Consider the following 17,532-nt stretch of genomic DNA (forward strand, 5'->3'; position numbering starts at 1 on the left):
AAGATATGGTAACAAGAAATCATGGGTTTTTGTAAGTGACTGGTTGTAATTAGATGTATAATTTTGTATTTCATATAATATATGTGGTTAAACATGCTTATCTGATTTTAAACATTTTACTGAGATGGATGCTTGAATTATTCAGAGAAAGAGATATACATGTACTCAGTAAGAGTGCAGGAAGTTCTACATGGATTAATGGAAATATCTTAATGCCTGTAGCTGAACTGAATCCTTTGGACACTATTAAAGCCCAACATTTTAAAAATAGGCTAGAATTTTTTTAAATTTTAGTTGTTCACATTTTTCAGTTTTCCTCACATTTCAACACCCATCTGGGATAAGCGAGCATTCACCCTGCAAAAATCAGATTCCCTCAGTCTATTTTAAATTTGGCAGCCTAAAGAAGGGAGGCCCCCAAGTCATTAGCCCATTCTGAAAATTATGAATCAGAGAGTTCCTACTTTCTGGTAGCAGCATTTGGCTTACTTCTAGGAATCCCCCTACAAAAGAGGTTTTTGCCAGTGTGGGCCAAAGCTTGTGACCCATTAGTGCTTGTGGGCCAGAAGTCTTTGCCCCCTGAAGCAGCCAGCTCCTTGCAATCACACTTGCCGTGGATTCCAAATCCCTCTACAGCAAGGGAAGTACAGATATGTTGGAGCAACAGTCTTTGCATGGGGAAGAGGGAGGCAGCACTGAAGACGGAATGGGTAGCATGGCACAGCTCTGTGCCAACAATGCCCTGTGCCAGATAAGACTTTTATGGGGCCAGATCTGGCCTGTGGACTGCAGGTTGCAACCCCTGCTCTACAGTGTTCATTTAGGCTTGGCAGCTGTTCTTCTGTCAGGCTGTCAAGCTAGCAGGATGTTTGTTGTTCTGAATCTGAATTGAAATGAAGTTTAAGACTCATGACTTGAAGACAGAGTCTCTTTCTTCAATAAATACATTTTTTAATTTCCACCAGAATTTGTATGATATCCTTAATCAGTGGCTTGAGAATTAGAAGTTACTTTTGGTGTCTCTCTACTCTTAAAGATTTGTGATGTGTGAAAGATAACTTGCCTTGATATTTTGAATATCTGGGCCCCAAAATTTAAAATATTTTGAGAAAAAGTAAATAATATGATCATGCTATATCAGGGGTGGCCAATTATTTCAGCTGGAGGGCCACTTAATGAGGTTTGGTGAGCGGTCGAGGGCCGCAAGGGTAGCCTCACCCCTTGACAGGTGCCCAACCCCCTGGTTGCCATCTTAGGACCAGAAGTCCTGACCCCTGACTTTTGCCACCGGAAGTACTTCCCCTGTCCCCTAGAAATGCAGGCGACCTTCGCCATTCACGGGGGATACATTCTCATATCCCCAGCGAATGGCGAAATCTGAATAAGGCACTGTGTTCATGAACGCAGTGATCCCGGCGGCTGGGGGGGGGGGGGGGGGGGGCACGGCTCCGGTGGCGATGGCGGGAGCGTGGCAGTGATGGCAGGAGCCCGGTGGCAGCAAGTGTGGAGCTTCCGAGGAGCTCCTGTAAGTGTATAAAGTGTATTTAAAATGCGGGTTCGGCATTCGTGAATATTTGAAACCGCAAATGCCGAACCTGCAAATAAGGGTTTCCTGCACTCCTTTTGGGAAGGGGATTTGCCATCTTGGAACAGGAAAAAAACCATTATATTCTATACTAAAAATCAAATATTAACAATAGCATATTTAATTTTATTTAAAAAAAATAGTTTTGTCCTGATTTGTGTGTGTTTTGCTGTGTGTATAGAGGTGATCGCATAATACTTCAAAATGAAGTCATAGTCTTGTATATTGTGGGGAGGTAAGGGTGGGTGGGTATGGGGTTTGTGGGGGGTTGTAGGTGTGTGTATGTGAGGTGTGGGTGAGTGGGTGGCTATGGGGGATTTGTGAGGGGGATGTGTTTGTGGGGATGTGTGGGTGGGTATGAGGTTTGTGGGGGGTTGTGTGTGTGGTGGGGGTGTGGGTGCATGTGTGTGTGTGGTGGGGGGTGTGAGTGTAGCAATGCACAGGCCTCCCCCCAGAGGTGCACAGGTGTGTGTCTGGGGGAGGGTGTGGGTAGGTACGGTATTTGTGGGGTGTGTGGGGGAGGGTATGATTGTGAGGTTTCCATGTATGGTGGGGTATGCATAGGAGCCCCCCACACGTGCCTCCCTGAGCTGTTCAGCCCCTGCATCTGCCACTGCCAATAGCACGCAGCCCCGGACCTGGCCCACTCAGCACCACCCACCCGTGGCACATCCTGCTGCCCCCTGGGCACGCAGCAGGACTGGGGCAGCTCTGCGGTGAAACTGCCTGTCTAGGCAGCCCCGGTGGCAGCAGCTCCTTCTGGCTGCTGCTGCTTCAAGCCCCAGCCCCGCAGTACCGGTGGGGACCTGTGTGCACATCCCTGACCCCGCACACCCTGTGCCTGCTCTGGGCTTGACTGCCTAGGCTCAGCAGTGACAGCACAAGACTGTTGCTCAGTGCAGGGGGAAAAGTGGCCTCTCCCCCTTGCTGCTGCCGGCGCTTCCTGGTGTAGCCTCCCAGAGCCCGCACTGGGCTGCCCTGCATCTGCTCTGCACTGCCCCACCAGGCAGCTCAGACACAATGGTGACATGGCATACACTAGAGCAGGCTCCAAGCGGCTACACCAGGAACTGCCAGCAGTATCGAGGGGGAGAGGCCACTTTTACCTGACACTGAGCAGTACTTCTGTGCTACTGCTGCTGAGACTGGGTGGGTGAGCCTGGAGCAGTTGCAGGGCTGTGCAGCGCAGCTGGAAGGAACCTCCGTTACCTGAGCTGCCTAGAAAGGCAGTCCAGCTGTGGAGCTGCCCTAGCCCTGCTGTATGCCCAGGAGGCAGCAGGACCTGCCCCAGTTTCCAGTGCCTGGGCCAGGCAGGACTGAAGTACCCACTGCAGGCCAGACCACAGGCTGTAGTTTGCCCACCCCTGTGCTATATAATCTAATGAGTTTTTGGTTTTGAGGATTTAAAGAGTTGAATAAAACACCACGATAAAGAAGACTCAACACATGGTAATATTATTTTTCAATGCAAGTTGTGAGAATAGCAGTTGGATAGGGCTGGAATAGCTATAATTCAAAGCTATTTATGTTGTTTTTCTGTAATGCACCAGTACAGTATAAGTCTAGGAATCCCATGGGACCAAACCTGTACTTTATTATGTCCAATGGGAATTTTTTATAATGGCATGTTCTCTGATGTGAAATAACTGTTAGGGTTCTAGCCCCATCCAGTTGCTTATGTAAAAAAATGATTTATTGAAACTGCATTAAAATCGAATGTTTAAATAGCTGGAAAGTAGTATTGTCATTGTCCTACAGAAATAATTTATGTCTTTTTTGTGAAACAAGTGCTATAGAAGCTATAAATTATATAAATGGTACAATTATTAAGATAAGTGTATGTTTTGTATAGGAAACTGCTATCTTTCAAATCTTGTCTCTGAAATGTGCTATCCTTCAGAATTGCAATGCTTAAAAGCAGCAAGGTAGATAAGCCATTTTAAACAACCTTTAAGTGTATTGTACCAGGTTTAAAACAAAATTCCTACAAGCCAAATGTTTTGAGATCTTTCTAATACTGAAAACAGTTTTGCTTGTTGCAGCTACAGAAATAGGGAACTAGTTTTATGTAACTGGATGCCAAAGTTCTGTAGCTTTGCATCAGAACAAGGTAAAAAATTTAGTAATGAGGAGATCGCCAGTATTTTCCCATCTTTTTGGTAGTTGTTTAACACTGACACGCAAAGAGATGCTAGCAAAACATGTTTTTGAATAATAGTAATGTACCTGCCTACTGACAAGCCCTACATTTCTTCTTTCTACAGATGAACCTTGGTTTTGAGTGTTTTGAAGTTTCTTAGCCATCATATAGAAAAGATTATTTTCATTGTTTCCTCTCACTTTAGTGAAAAATTGAATTTCTTAAGCTAAGATTTTTGTACCTGGATTTTATCTAACAGGTTACAGTGGCATATGTGCTACTTAATGAACTGACACAGAGGCAGGCAAAATATGACGTGTGTGCCACAAGTGGTATGGGCAGCCTCCATATGTGCTGACTTATTTTTGTGGAGAGGCTTAAGATGGACATGTGGAAAGTAGGGGTGCACCGATAGAGGTTTCCTTGGATGATATCAGTAACCGATTATTCACCAGGCATATTGGCCAATACTGATCTGATAACTGATTTACAGGAGCACAGCCCGGCAAGCGTGCAACACAGCACCCTGCAAGTAAGTTTGTGGGGGGAAAGGGGCGGGGGGGGACAGGTTGAGGCCCCCATGGTCAGGGAGTGGGGCTGTGGCTAGGGCGCTGCGCAGCCAGGGCAGTGAATGAGATGCTGGGGCAGGGAGCAGGATGGAGCCGCAGGTGGCTCGTCCAGGAGATCAGCGTCCCAGCACTTAAAAATGGCAGCGGCGGTGCTTGCACTAAAGCTCATCAAATCAGCGTTAGTTCAAGCGCCACTGCCAGCATTTTGAAGTGCAGGGATGTTTTTAGGTGCAGAGTCAAGTGGGGCAAGAGTTGATGTGGGCTGCCCTGCTGCCTTTTGCCCTGGGAGCCATGCACTGGCTGCACTGCGTCCCCGGCCTGCCCAGTGGCAGGAAGCACAACTCAGTGCCCCACTACTAGTGCATGGCCAGCGTGCGGCTCCTGGAGCAAAAGGCAACAGGGCAGACAGCTTTGAGCCCGCAGTAGGCAGCCTATATCCACCCCATGCACAAATCTGGGGGGCACATGCCCCCCCATACCTCCCTTGGGGGGTGCACACGATGGGGAGTTGCCCCCCCTCCCACACCCTCCCACCCACTCCCCAGACCCCCTGGACAAGGTGCCCAGTGCTCCATCCTGCTCCCCACCCTGGCCCCAGGTTCCCATTCACTGCCCTGGCTGGGCAGTGCCCCCAGCCCCTGCCCTGCCTTTGTCCCACTCCTTGATCTGGCCCTCCACTCCCCTTCCTCTCTACAGATTTACCTGCAGGGCACTGCTCTTCATGCTGCTGGGCTGCATTTCTAGACATGTGCAGCTGCATTCATGCACGCGGTAGCCAGGGGCCCTGGCCATAAGGCATATTGTACTTATCGGTACATTATTGGCTACACCAGCCAAAAAAAGCTGGTAGCCGATAATGTTAAGTTTCCTCTTATCAGTGCTGATCCAATATGGCACCAATATATCGGTGCACCTCTAGTGGAAAGTTTTATACATTTCAAGTGACAGCCCTCTTCCCGAGGAGGGCCAGGGCCCTTGGGGCCCCCATATACTTGGCATCTCTGACACCCTCTTTGTGTGGCACATGGCAGGTCAGGGAGGGGACAGGCAGCACAGCAGCAGATAGGATAGCAGGCAGAAAGCACAGCAGCAAAATTGGCAGGTGGCACATAGAAGGAAGCTGAAAGCAGAGCAGCATATCATGTAGGGAGCAGAGGTCTGGGAGAAGAATCAGGGCAGCAGATTAGGCAGGGGATGGGGATCAAAGTGGCACTGCGGAGGCTGTGGTGCTAATTTGTGGCATGCCTGCCCAAAAGTTTGGCCCTCACTGAACTAGCAGATCAGTTTAAACAGTGATCAGACACTGTAGTTGAGTAGTTGAGTTACTTTGTTCTTTGGAAGTAGTTGAGTTACTTTGCTCTTAGTTATTTTGCTTGCAAGTCTAAATTATGCCATAGTGTGGCAGCATTTTACTGGATATTTTTCATTAGCTTGGGATCTAAATAATTACAATTGAGAAGTCACACTGTAGTTTTGTATTTAGAAAGTGACTTTACAAACAGAAGAATAAAATCTTTAAATATCAGTGCTGTAATTGAAAAAGAACTGCTTGTTTTGTCATTCATCTGCAGGTAGTTGTGAGGTTAAATTCCAAAACTGGAAGGGTTGTTTTTAAAAATATAATTGTGCTGTTCTGTCTTTTAATTGTAAAGATCCCAAGCTTATAACTATCACCTTCTTAGCTTTCAAGAAAAAATGTTTGAGTGGTCTTCTTTATTTAGTAGTTTTTATATCACTTGTTATTATGACTGTTTACTCAGATATGTAGCTTTCCCTAATGAGTTTCTAAAAATAAGTATTTATATAGAATTCATTGCTAATGCTTTTAGAGATGAAAAATAAGCTGATTTGGAGGACTGGTTTTGAAAACATACGGGCTAAAAACCAGCAGCCTAGTCACTATTTTCAGAGGCATTAAAATTGGTTTTTACACTAGTATATTAGTTGCTGCTCTGTCAAAAGATCTGAGGTATTTAAGCATGTCTTATTTGCGGTGGGCTGGACATCATCCTGGATCAAACAAAATCTTCACATTCAGATTTTTTTTTATGTTGCTTTTACAGTAACCCAACGATTGCATTTTCATGGGTCAGATGAGAGATGGCATAGAACACAACTCTGCTGTAACCTGGTTGTGGCCTGCCCAAGTTGCAGTGGGCATGCAAGCAACCTTGTTTAGGAATCAATACTGCTTACAATTTTGAAGGACGTACCAGGTCTGTCACAACTGATATACTTGACTTGGACAGCATCTTAGAGCACATATCAATACAGAGAGCCTGGGAATATGCACCTAGAGGCAGGCAGACTAACCCACATGTACACAGACCAGTGGAGAATACAGGACACAGTAACATGGATAGGAATTTGCTATGAGGATACTTGTACCAGACTCATTTAGCTCAGGTGCAATGGAGAGTTAGCATTTTCCTTAGAATTTGGGAACTACTATTCCAGGAACAACTTCCTGTAATATGATTGCCCCAGGCTTTCTTGCCATTGTTGTCATGCATCCCATTGTAAAAGAAGTCTTATGTGTTATATCAGGGGTGTTGATTGTAGCCGTGTTGGTCTAAGGACATAGGCAAACAAGGTTAGGTAAAGAAATGCCTAATCTGCCCTGGCGTCCTCTTGTATTTTCCATCCATGCGTTTGCTGCCTCCTCTTTTTGAGATTTGGACTGTTACTAATGAAGACTGATACCTTTCTAGATCTTCCATATTGGAGCCTATTATTCAAGCGGAGACGGTTGTAAATTTGTGGAGGAGGGGAATTAAGGCTAGTTGGACAGTATTCTTTTGCGTTAGCTCATCTTTCTCTGTTTTGCTTCAGACAACTACTTTTCCTAGCAGCTCTGCTTCAGTCTTCGTCAAAAAAAGTATAGGGAAAAATAAACTGAAGAATTACAAAGTGGAAGAAGTGATGCAAGGGCTTAGCTGGCAGAGCAGCTTTATAATCTTCCCTTGCGGGTTTCCCTTGCTTTGGAGTATGTTACAAGTCCTATATCCTCATGGTAGTTGGTAATAGATGCTATTATAAGATCTTGGATATCTGTATCCAACCTGGGAGAAAGGAAACAGCTTTGAAGGTGAGAATGATTATAAACTTAGTTTCTGAGCCATATGTGGAAACCAAGCTAAAATCTGACTGTGTAAGAACTTCCATAGCTGGGAGTCAGCAAACTGTGGGTGTTAGAGCTTCTGTCCCCCACCCCACAAGTCCCCCACCCTTTGCTACTGACCCCACACTTACAAATCTCCAACATGTGCCTACAGCTGATGAGGCATCTCATTCTAAATTCAGGAGGCTCTGACTGGTATTGGACACCAAACCACAAATGGCAAATTCTGCAGTTGAGCAAGAGGTAGACATTTAATTCATCTGAAATTTTAAAATGAAAAATGTGAGCCCAAGGAAAACTTCTGGTATGTGTTGTATATCAGGAATGTGTGTGTAGATGATTTCAAGACAGTACAAATCAAAGACTTTTTCCCCCATGTATCTACACCACTCTGGTGTTTTTATGGATTTGGGTAATGTAATAACCAGCCAATGTAAGTCACTGGTGTGCCTAAGAAGGAAATCATGAGATGAGAGCAGTGCCTGCTTTTTTCCCCGCTCAACTTCACCATATCTATTTTGCAATGCAAAGGGGGCTTTTCTGTGGCTTGTGAGAAATGTTTCTTTTCTGAGATAGGTGGGGGCTTGTCAGCATTTCAGAGGGAGCGAGGGACCTCAGCATTTTGTAAACCAAGATCTGCTGTTGTGTATGTGATCTGAGCTGAGCCCTTGTTGTCAACTTCAGCATGGTCTCCCTTAGCCAGGGAGAACAGAGGTGCTGGCCTCCTTTCTCTGTGCTCTGCTTGAGATAAATACAAACCATTTAGCATGAATTATCCTGATTCACTTACTGTTAAGAGAACTGGTAGACAAGAGTCTGGAAGACTTTAGTTCCAAATTGGATAGACTGGCATGTGTGTAGGAGAAGCAGGATTACTGTCAAGTCAAATGACTAAATGGCAGCTTAAAAGTTTTTCTTTCTCTTCCTGAAATCTAACACAAAAAATCTGAATACTACTTTAGAAGACCTTTTCCCCAAAGAGAGCTATTGTTCTCATCTGCCCTCCCCTGAGAGTGACTAAGTTTCTCTGATTTTACAGGGTAACACCTATTTCACTTAACTGGCTTGTATAGCTAAGGGTAATAAAAGAGCAATTGTAGATGTCTCTTCTCTGGTGACACGCCAAAATATTCCTAATCTACCATACAGTTGAAAAGATCCTAAGAAGTTGTACAACTGTTAATGTTAATTATTATTCCTGAATCCAGGTATGAAAAGCTTACACATCTAATGTTAAATTAGCTACTTGGAGGCAATTACTTCTACAGATCTTCCTGGTTGCATCAAGTATATAAAAAAATACCACAGGCCCCTTAAAGGGCATTTTATGGGTTCCATTAAGATTGTGAAGGAGAAGACAATGCACAGCACCCCCCCCCAAACAAACAAACAAACCCAGAATGCTCTATCAATGGCTGAGAAGGTTGTTCTAGTAAATATACTTTAGGTAGGAATGGGAAAGAATCACCATAAAGACCCCCTAACTACTGAAGATGGAGATGACTTTAGCAGCCATTCAGTAGTGGTTGCTCTCCTATTTCAAGTGCCTTTAGCGAGGGAAAGCGTAAGAAAAACAGTGTAGACAATAATGGATTAATGAAGATCTAAACAAAGGTATTTAATTAAAGGCAAACAAGGGAATGCTTGAAAGATAATTGCATCTTTCTATATTATCCATACCATGTGAGTATGTGCATCTACACTTGAAGGTACTGTGGGAATGTACTAAACAGTGGTAGTTTTCTTTTGAAAATTCTTAGAGAACCCAAGAAACATAAAAGGACTGGGAAGAGAGAAAAAACAAATATGATACCAATCTTTAAAATAATAGCAGTCTTGGCAGCTTCTGTCGTGTAAACCTAATTTCAGTTCCCAGTAAAATAATGAGAAGAAAATCTGCAAGCATTTAGAGGATAACAGAATGAAGGATAATAAACAACACAGATTCATAAATAACATCATGGAATAGCATTTTTTAAATCAAATTACTAAATTAGCAGAAAAAATGCATTAAATGTAATAAAGCTGGACATCAGTAAAGTATTTATTTGATGCAGTGTCTTGTGAAGGCTTACTGGAAAAATGAATTCAAATTGGCTAGGATAATAAGTACTCTCAGGAGTTTTGAAAACTGGATGAAGGACCATAAACAAAGTTAGAGGATCATAGAAAATAAGATGGAAAATACCTATTTGATTAAGTAAACTATTTCTCTGCCAGGGCAACATTGTGCTTTTATAATGCATTTCTTAGTGTTTGTACAAATCTGATAAATAGCATTTGATTGCTAAGGAATACTTGTTGAGGAACTGCAGAGATTGGTGTTTGCTTTGTTTTATTCACTTCTTTATTCAAAGATCCAGAAAAAGGGTATTCACGTTAAGTACATTTACAGATGATGCTGAATTGGGAGGTGTTTGGAATTTCCATGCAACAAAGTGTCCCAACTATGTTAAAGAAAAATAAATGCGTGTCTGCATTGGCCTCTGCAGTGGGCAATACACTCTCAGCTGCCATGGTTACTAACAGTGCTGCATGTGGACACAAACCATGTTTAGAGCCAGACATTATATTAATTGGTTACCAGCTATGGTTAAAGTTGTAGTGTGAGAAGCAGCCAGCTACATGCTGAATGAGTTAATGTTTCCAAGTGGACTTCCAGAGCTAGTTCCACAGAGTTATTTAGAGTACTATAGCTTAGAGATAATCAAGATGTAAGTGTCTGCATATGAGAGATCAGCCAAAGACTGAAAGAAGGCTATAAAAAAGAGAGAAAGAGAGACTTTTTAAACCTTTATTATAAAAATATTAAATAGAAATGGAGGAAGTGCAAAGATATGTGGCCTTTCCAGGAGCCAAGTATGGAACACTTGTCAGCGACAGGCACTATATCACCAGAGACTGCAATCCCCTTCCCTCCATGCTTCTCATGGGGTTACACGTGTAGGATCAACTGTCCATCTTCCACCTTACAGAGTGCCCACTTGATGGCCCAACATGACACAAACTGGTCCACATTTTGTTGCCAGGTGAAGTATCCAAATGTGACGTGTCCATACCGAGAAGCAGAAGAGTTGGAGGACATCATAGGATTTTACCCAGCAGCCAATTTCTGCAGCTTTTCAGATTTGCCATCTTGGCCTGGCCAGGCAGATTGCACTCTACTTGGCCTCTTGGTACAGGATGGAGAAGATGAACACAGCCTTAGAGGAGTCCAAGCCTAGTGCACCAGAGGGTGCTGAGAGCAGCAAAGAGTGGCCATAGCAGAGGGCAGTCCAGGAAAGTGTGGAAAAAAGTGTCCTCTACCACCTCCTTGCAGAAAGGGCAGGTGCTGATGCTGCTGGGTATGAGTGGCAGACAAAGGATCCTGTAGCCGGGGTCCCGTGCAGCAGCTGCCACTGGAGGCCACCAGTTCTTTTGGTGATGGGCAGCTTGTACAGGGTGCAGTAGGCCAGGTGGGCTTGCTCTAGTGTTGCTGCCACCAGGCACCACCTACATGTCAAGATCTGCCATCAGAGAGGGCTTGTCATGTGTGGAGGTAATCTTTCAGGGCAGCAAGTATATGTGTAAGGAGGGCAGCTTTCACTTCAGCCAAAAGGCCTGAAGTAAAGTGGACAGAATGTAGGCCAAGCTGGTCTGCCAGGGCTTTGACTGAGCCAGGCAGACCAAGCTGAGCTGAAGAGGTGGGTCAGCTCAGTGCTGTGTAACTAGACCAAGGAAACAATCAGGCTCCCAGAAACTTGGCTATGTGCCTCTTGCTGCAAGGCCAGGCTTTATGGAGCAGGGGCTCCTGCAGCTGCTCTAAAAATTGCAGGTGCCTGCCTTGTGTCAGTTAGAAATAAGTCTGCCAGGCCTGAGTGAGGCTATGGTAGAAGAGCAGCAGGGCATCCCAGCTAAGGTGATTGGGATCCAACAGGATAAGTTCCTGCTCTAGGTTGAGGTCTCCCACCTGAAGCAGGAAAGTAAAGGCCGGCCAGCACCATGGTTCACCACCAAAGAACAGCCACTGAAGGACTTTCAGGCAGAAGGCAGCCATCCAGCTGCCAGGTTAATCAGGCTCTGACCCACTTTGGTTCACAGGGGGAGGACTGGAGCTGTTGGTGCCCATTCCAGAAGTCCACAAGGAACTTCTGAAGTCTTTTGAGTAGTGTCATTGGCAGGTCCAGGATGGCGCACCTGTGCCATAGAGTAGCAGCTGCCAGGTTTTTTCACTGTGGTAGGAGAGGTTGGGTGGGCACCAGCACCACCACTGTCATCATGCCTCCTCATGCCTCCTCACTGAGGCCTTCCCAGTTCTTGACTAGATAAACTAGGCTTAGAAAGATGCTCAGAGCTTTGAAGCCATTGTAACACCAGGACAGGCCTCCAGGCAGGTCAGGGGGCCAATGCCCAGGTGCTTAGCAAAAATGTGTCACTTCTGGTCCAGTTGAAATGGGCCAAGGAAGGGTGCTCAGAGATCCACTGACAGTTGATTAAAGACTGGATGTCACTCTCACTGCTCACAAAAAGTCATGTTGTTGGCATATACCTGTCACCTTAACTGTGAGGCCACTGCCTGGGGCTACAGCTGATGGGAGACCCAGGCCCATCAGGAGCTTCTGCAGTGCATGGAGCAGTGGCTTCATGGTTAGGGAATATAGCATTCCAAAGAGGATAGTCCTGCCAAATGGCCCTGCATGCTGGGAATGGGGCATAGGAGGTTACAGGTGCCCTGGTACAGGAGCTGGATGGTGATGTTGCGTGGAGGCTGGAGAGTCAGCAGCTGGTAGCGATAGACTTGCGATTAGAATTGAATTCTTAGAGTAGCACAGGGGTGCCCAACCCCAGGCCCATGGGCCAGATCCAGCCCACAGAGCCATGGCATCTGGTCTGCGGGGTTCCCCATGGGTTGGGAAATTTGGCAGTGGGGAAGCAGCGCCAATTAATACTGCCACCCTCTGCTTCCACCACCAAATTCCCAAACCCCACTTGGCAAGTTTGGGCCAGGCCACACCCCCTTCCCCATGTACAGCCAGGCTGGGGCTGGGCTTGTATACACCTCTCCCTCACAGCCAGATTGGGGCCAGGCCATGCCTCTGCTCCCCTCCCCCCCCCCAACCGCAACTGAATCGGGGCCAGGCTATCCCCGCTCTGTGTGGCCTGATAAGGCCCACCTGTGGGATCCAGCCTGCAGACAGACCAGGCACCATTTATTCAGCCTGCAGGGCACAAAGGTTGAGCACCACTGGAATAGCATGATGTTTTAAGAGTATGATAGTTTTTTTGCTTGACTGAAAATGTTACAGATACTGTGTAATAGACTATGGAAATTCTTCATTCTTTGCCATAACCAGTTTTCATAGAACCATAAAAGTAGGGTTGGAAGGGACCTTGTAGATCTTCAGGTCCAACCCCCTGCCTGGGCAGGAAGAAAACTGGGCTCAAATGACCCCAGCCAGGTAGGCATCAAGTCACTTCTTAAAGACCCCCAGGGTAGGAGCCAGCACCACTTCCCTTGGAAGTCGGTTCCAGATCCTAGCCGCCCTAACTGTGAAGTAGTTCCTACGGCTGTCTAATCTAAACCTACTCTCCAACAACTTGTGGCTGTTATTCCTTGTTATCCCGGGGGGCGCTAGGGGAAACAAGGTCTCCCCCAAACCCTTCTGGTCCCCCCTAATGAGTTTATAGACGGTCACCAGGTCCCCCCTCAGTCTTCTCTTGTGAAGGCTGAACAGGTTCAGGTCCCTTAGCCTCTCATTGTAGGGTCTGCCCTGCTGTCCCCGGATCATGCGGGTGGCCCTCCTCTGGACCCTCTCAATGTTGTCCACATCCCTCTTGAAGTGGGGTGCCCAGAACTGGATACAGTACTCCAGCTGCGTACTGGAGGCCTTTATAATAAAGGCCTTTATTGAAAAAAAAACAAAAGAGAATGTCACTATCTGTATGCCAAAAGTCAGGCATTCCCAGTTTTCACAAATTCTGCATGCAAAGATCAGTATTTTTGATGTATGAATTGTCATATTGCTATGTAAGATACCCAGATAGATAGAAAAGTGATACGCATAGTATAAATAGATCCTCAGATGTGGTGACATGGGTGCAGCCAAAAATGTGTTGGGTTTCATATAGGTAGGGAGTGGTGCTAAAAAAACCCAAACAAGCCCTTCTTTTGATGTGGGCTTCCAAATCCTAAAACATGTTTTTGCAGTTGGAGCTGTTTCGTATCTGCATCTATTTATATGAAAGATATATCTGATAATCAGTCTTGGAACATGCACGTCTAGTTAAAAAAGCCTACTTTGTTGACACTTTTTTTTTTTCCTCGAGGATTCATAGCTTTGTTCTCCTTCTCTGTAGTGTATCATAATGGCAGATGGAGTTTCAGCCCAAAGGCGGCCTTCTCTGGCCATTGTCTATTGTGACATTTTTTCCAAGTCCTCCTCCAAAATTAAAGCTAATGCTAAATGGAACAGACCAGAACAACGCAAGACACTTCAGCCAGGGCTCTTTAAGACTTTGGGAAGATGCAGTCATTTTGACAGTATAACTTTGAACAGAAATGTTCTTCACAATACATACAGATATTAATATTCTTATAAATTTGAATTACCAGAGCAGGACTATTGAAGCACATGTTTGTAGAACCAATGTAGATGGTATGATAAAATCATTAGCTGCCTTGCAGCCATTTAATGTGTATTAAATGGCAGGGAAGATGACATTGTTGCAGTTAGTAGGTTAAAAGCAAAATAATGTGTGATAGAGATGCCCTTTGAAAGTATAATAAAAGGGTGCTATTTAAAAATAGAAGCAAGCTTCTTGGAACAGATTACATCAGCTTAAGATGCATTGCTTGCAGGGTATAGTAGCTCCCACAGATTGATGTGTGCCCTTGATATTCCCTCTCATTTGTTCAATTATTTTTAAGAAAGAAAAATCTGAAATGAGGGGTGGAGGGGAAGAATAGTTGTAAAATTAAATAAAAGGCATAGATGTTGTGCTCCTGATATGAAAAATTTTCAATGACCTCAAATTACTAGTTGAGATGTGCAAAAGTAGACTAGTTGGTTGGTTGCCTTGGTATTAATACAAACAAGATCACGTAAGCGCAAGAGAATAGAAGCTTTTAAAGACTGCCATCCATTTCGTAGCTTATATAACTATGCAGAACTTGTTCTGTGTTTTTCCATGATACAGCAAATGAATCTAAATAACACATTAGCAGTTGCTTTAAATCAACAATATATATTGAGTCAATTGTTTATGTATGAGCAACTACTGAGTAGTTTAAGGGCCACATTTAGGTTTTGTTACTTAAATCTATATGCAAAGTATGGTGACCATGCAAAGATGTTCATGAAATGATTCACATTTCAATGTAACGCTTTTTCCCCCTTACCCTGATGCATTTGCATTACAAACACAAAATTAGAAAGTAAAACAAGAAAAAGAAACTAGTCACTTTTTGTTGTTCACGTAAAGGCTCAAGTTTTATAAACTGTGTCTGTATGGGCGAACCCCCAACATATCTGGATCATCTTGCAAGTTTAGGGTCTAAGCCAAGTGTAAAAAGTAAGCTTAAAAGAAGCTGCTAAAAGTAAATGAGATTTGAAAAATGCTATTCATTTTAATGATCCAAAGAAGTTAGTAATACAGCTGAAGAAATATTCTTTAAAAATGAATTACAGATGTTCTTGAACTGAGAAAATTCTGCAGGAAAGAAGAGTAAACAGGAAGGGAAATACAGCTGTTGGGAAACTGTTGTTTACATAAAAGGACCAAGATTTTCTATGGTCACCACTGCACAGGAATTCTTTCTCTCTCATCCCCTTCTACAGTGCCTGGGCATATCCATAATGTAGTCCATCTGCTTCATTTTGTAAAAGCATTGCTGTGTAGTTTTATACTGTATAGTTTCAGAATGTTTGAATTAGAAAGATTTCTCTTCCTTATTGCTAGGATTCCTAAAACCAAACTGAACACTCCTGAAAGATATACTGTACAGACAATTCCCCTTCTCCCCCCCCCCAATTTACATGATTGCTTACATCTCATCCATCCCTTATCAGTGGTGTACCTGAACCCTCTTAAGTTTTCATATTTTTATAGGCATCTTTTTTGTGGTGGGAAAGTGAGAAGTCTAAACAGTATTGATTTCAGGAAGATTCTGTATGTATCTTTAATTGTATATACCTTGGAAAATGTTTATAATTAAATTATTGGAAGGAAATGGAAATAAAATTATTGGTTCATTAAACAATAATCAGGAAATGTATAAGCCATCACTTGTTAGTTTATTTTACTGTTTTAATGGCATTGTTCATTGTTATAAAATTATATATTTCCGATATGTTTATCACTGGTGGATTAGGAGGGAGGTATGGTGCTCAGGCTGATGTGCAGCTGACCTAGTATTGACCTAGTATTGCTCTGCATGAGTTTGAATCTGTACTTGCATTTTAAGTAGTTTTCTAAAGTTTGTATTTATTCAGATTCCATTCTGCATAAGCCTGGCTTTCTGTTTGGGTGCCTCTGGGCCCCAGATGCTTCCTGCTCTTTGAAATGAGATCTTTAAGATAATACCACTTGGCCATCTTGGTGGCCTTGGGAGAAGTCATCCTAGTAGAGTGGAAATATAAAAAATTCATAGCTTTGCTGCTGGAAACATGGCTGGAAACATGGCTAAATAATGATAGCCTTCTGGGGCTGTCCTGTAGGCTACAGTTCTGCCCATCATCTCTTCCACATTATGTGTTGCAGCTCTACCCATGACAACTCTCTTATCTCCAGCGACAGTGTCACCTACATCAGGACTTTTAGGGAAGAGGAGTCAGGTTGTCTTTGAAAGACAAGGTCATAAAGCTTTTCTGTGTTTTCTATCTTGAAGGAATCTTTTTGGAAGCAAGAATGGGGTTTGGCATCCTGTTACATCATTCAGGGGGAAGAGCCTGAGTGAAGATCTCATCCAGACCCCCTTACATGTTTTCATTTGAAGGCAGTCATTTTAAAATTGATCTCTTCCTTCTCCCCTCCCCTCCTCAAAATATGGTTGCAATGAGGTTGTTGAAAGAAAAATAAAGGAAAAAATGGTTAAGATTTTGTAGAGCCCAACTCCTTATCCTTAGAAAAAATATTTAACTAGAACAAGTCATCCTTGTATTATTGTCCTTATGAATGTCACTAGATTATGTATTATATTTATCTGCATTGCATGCATAAACCATTACATTTTTTCTATATTTTCTTTATATTTAAAAATAGAAAATGATGGATTGTTCTTAATGGGGTATTGTTTCTGCAAAAACCTAGCAGTTTTGCAAAATTGCTGAATAGTAAGAGCAGAACATCATTTTAAATGGTTGTCTGTATAAAGTTTCACAGTGATCTCTGTGGATTTTTCTAATGCCTGGTAACTGAAGTAAATGTTTTTTTTTAAATCATCCGGACTAGAATTTTTTATAACAGTTATTTAAAATAACTTCTGAACGCAAAAATATGCACAGCTTTTTCATAGATGCATGTTCATTTTTCTACTCCAACCTTGGGCTCTTTGGCTGCTTGTAAATGTTAAAAAAAAAAAAAAAACACCCCAAAACAAAAAACGAAACAAAACAGTGCTTTACTTTAAACTGCATGCATGCCTGCACATGCCCAGAAGAGGCAGCGCATTAGTTGGAACCGGCTCGCCCAACATCTGTATAGATTGGGCGCTTTTAGTGGGGTTTTTTGCACTTTTATCTAATAGCTGATTGAACCAGCTATTAGATAAAAGCACCAGAAAACCCCACTAAAGCAACCAGTCTATACAGATGCTGTGGAGCCTGGTCAAAGTAATGTGCTTCTGCTTTGGGTAAAGTGTGTGTTTTTGGTTTGTTTGGGGGTTTTTTTGTTTTTGGGCTTGTTTGTTTTTTTGCACTGAGTGGGGGAGGGTAATGTCTGCAAGCAACCTTAATGTTAAAATCTGGCCCACAACAATCACTGCTATCATGTATTTCAGTGGTGCTCAACCTTTTGGCCCTTCAGGCCAGATGAGTGGGGTGGGGCCAGTCTACAGGCCCTATCAAACCCCATGTGCCAGAATCAGCCAGGTCCTGAGGCACAGCTCCCCCCCCCCCCCCACCCCTCGCACCAAGAGTTC

At 43.7% G+C, this 17,532-nt stretch overlaps 1 protein-coding gene across 8 annotated transcripts in view; it reads left to right on the top strand.

The window, feature by feature from the left end:
- ICA1 (islet cell autoantigen 1) overlaps positions 1 to 17,532 on the top strand; it is a 123,283-nt gene that overhangs the window by 36,731 nt on the left and 69,020 nt on the right. The gene's annotated exons all lie outside the window — the stretch shown is intronic.

This window comes from Alligator sinensis, unplaced genomic scaffold, assembly GCF_000455745.1.
Source record: "Alligator sinensis unplaced genomic scaffold, ASM45574v1 scaffold196_1, whole genome shotgun sequence".
Lineage (NCBI taxonomy): Eukaryota > Metazoa > Chordata > Crocodylia > Alligatoridae > Alligator > Alligator sinensis.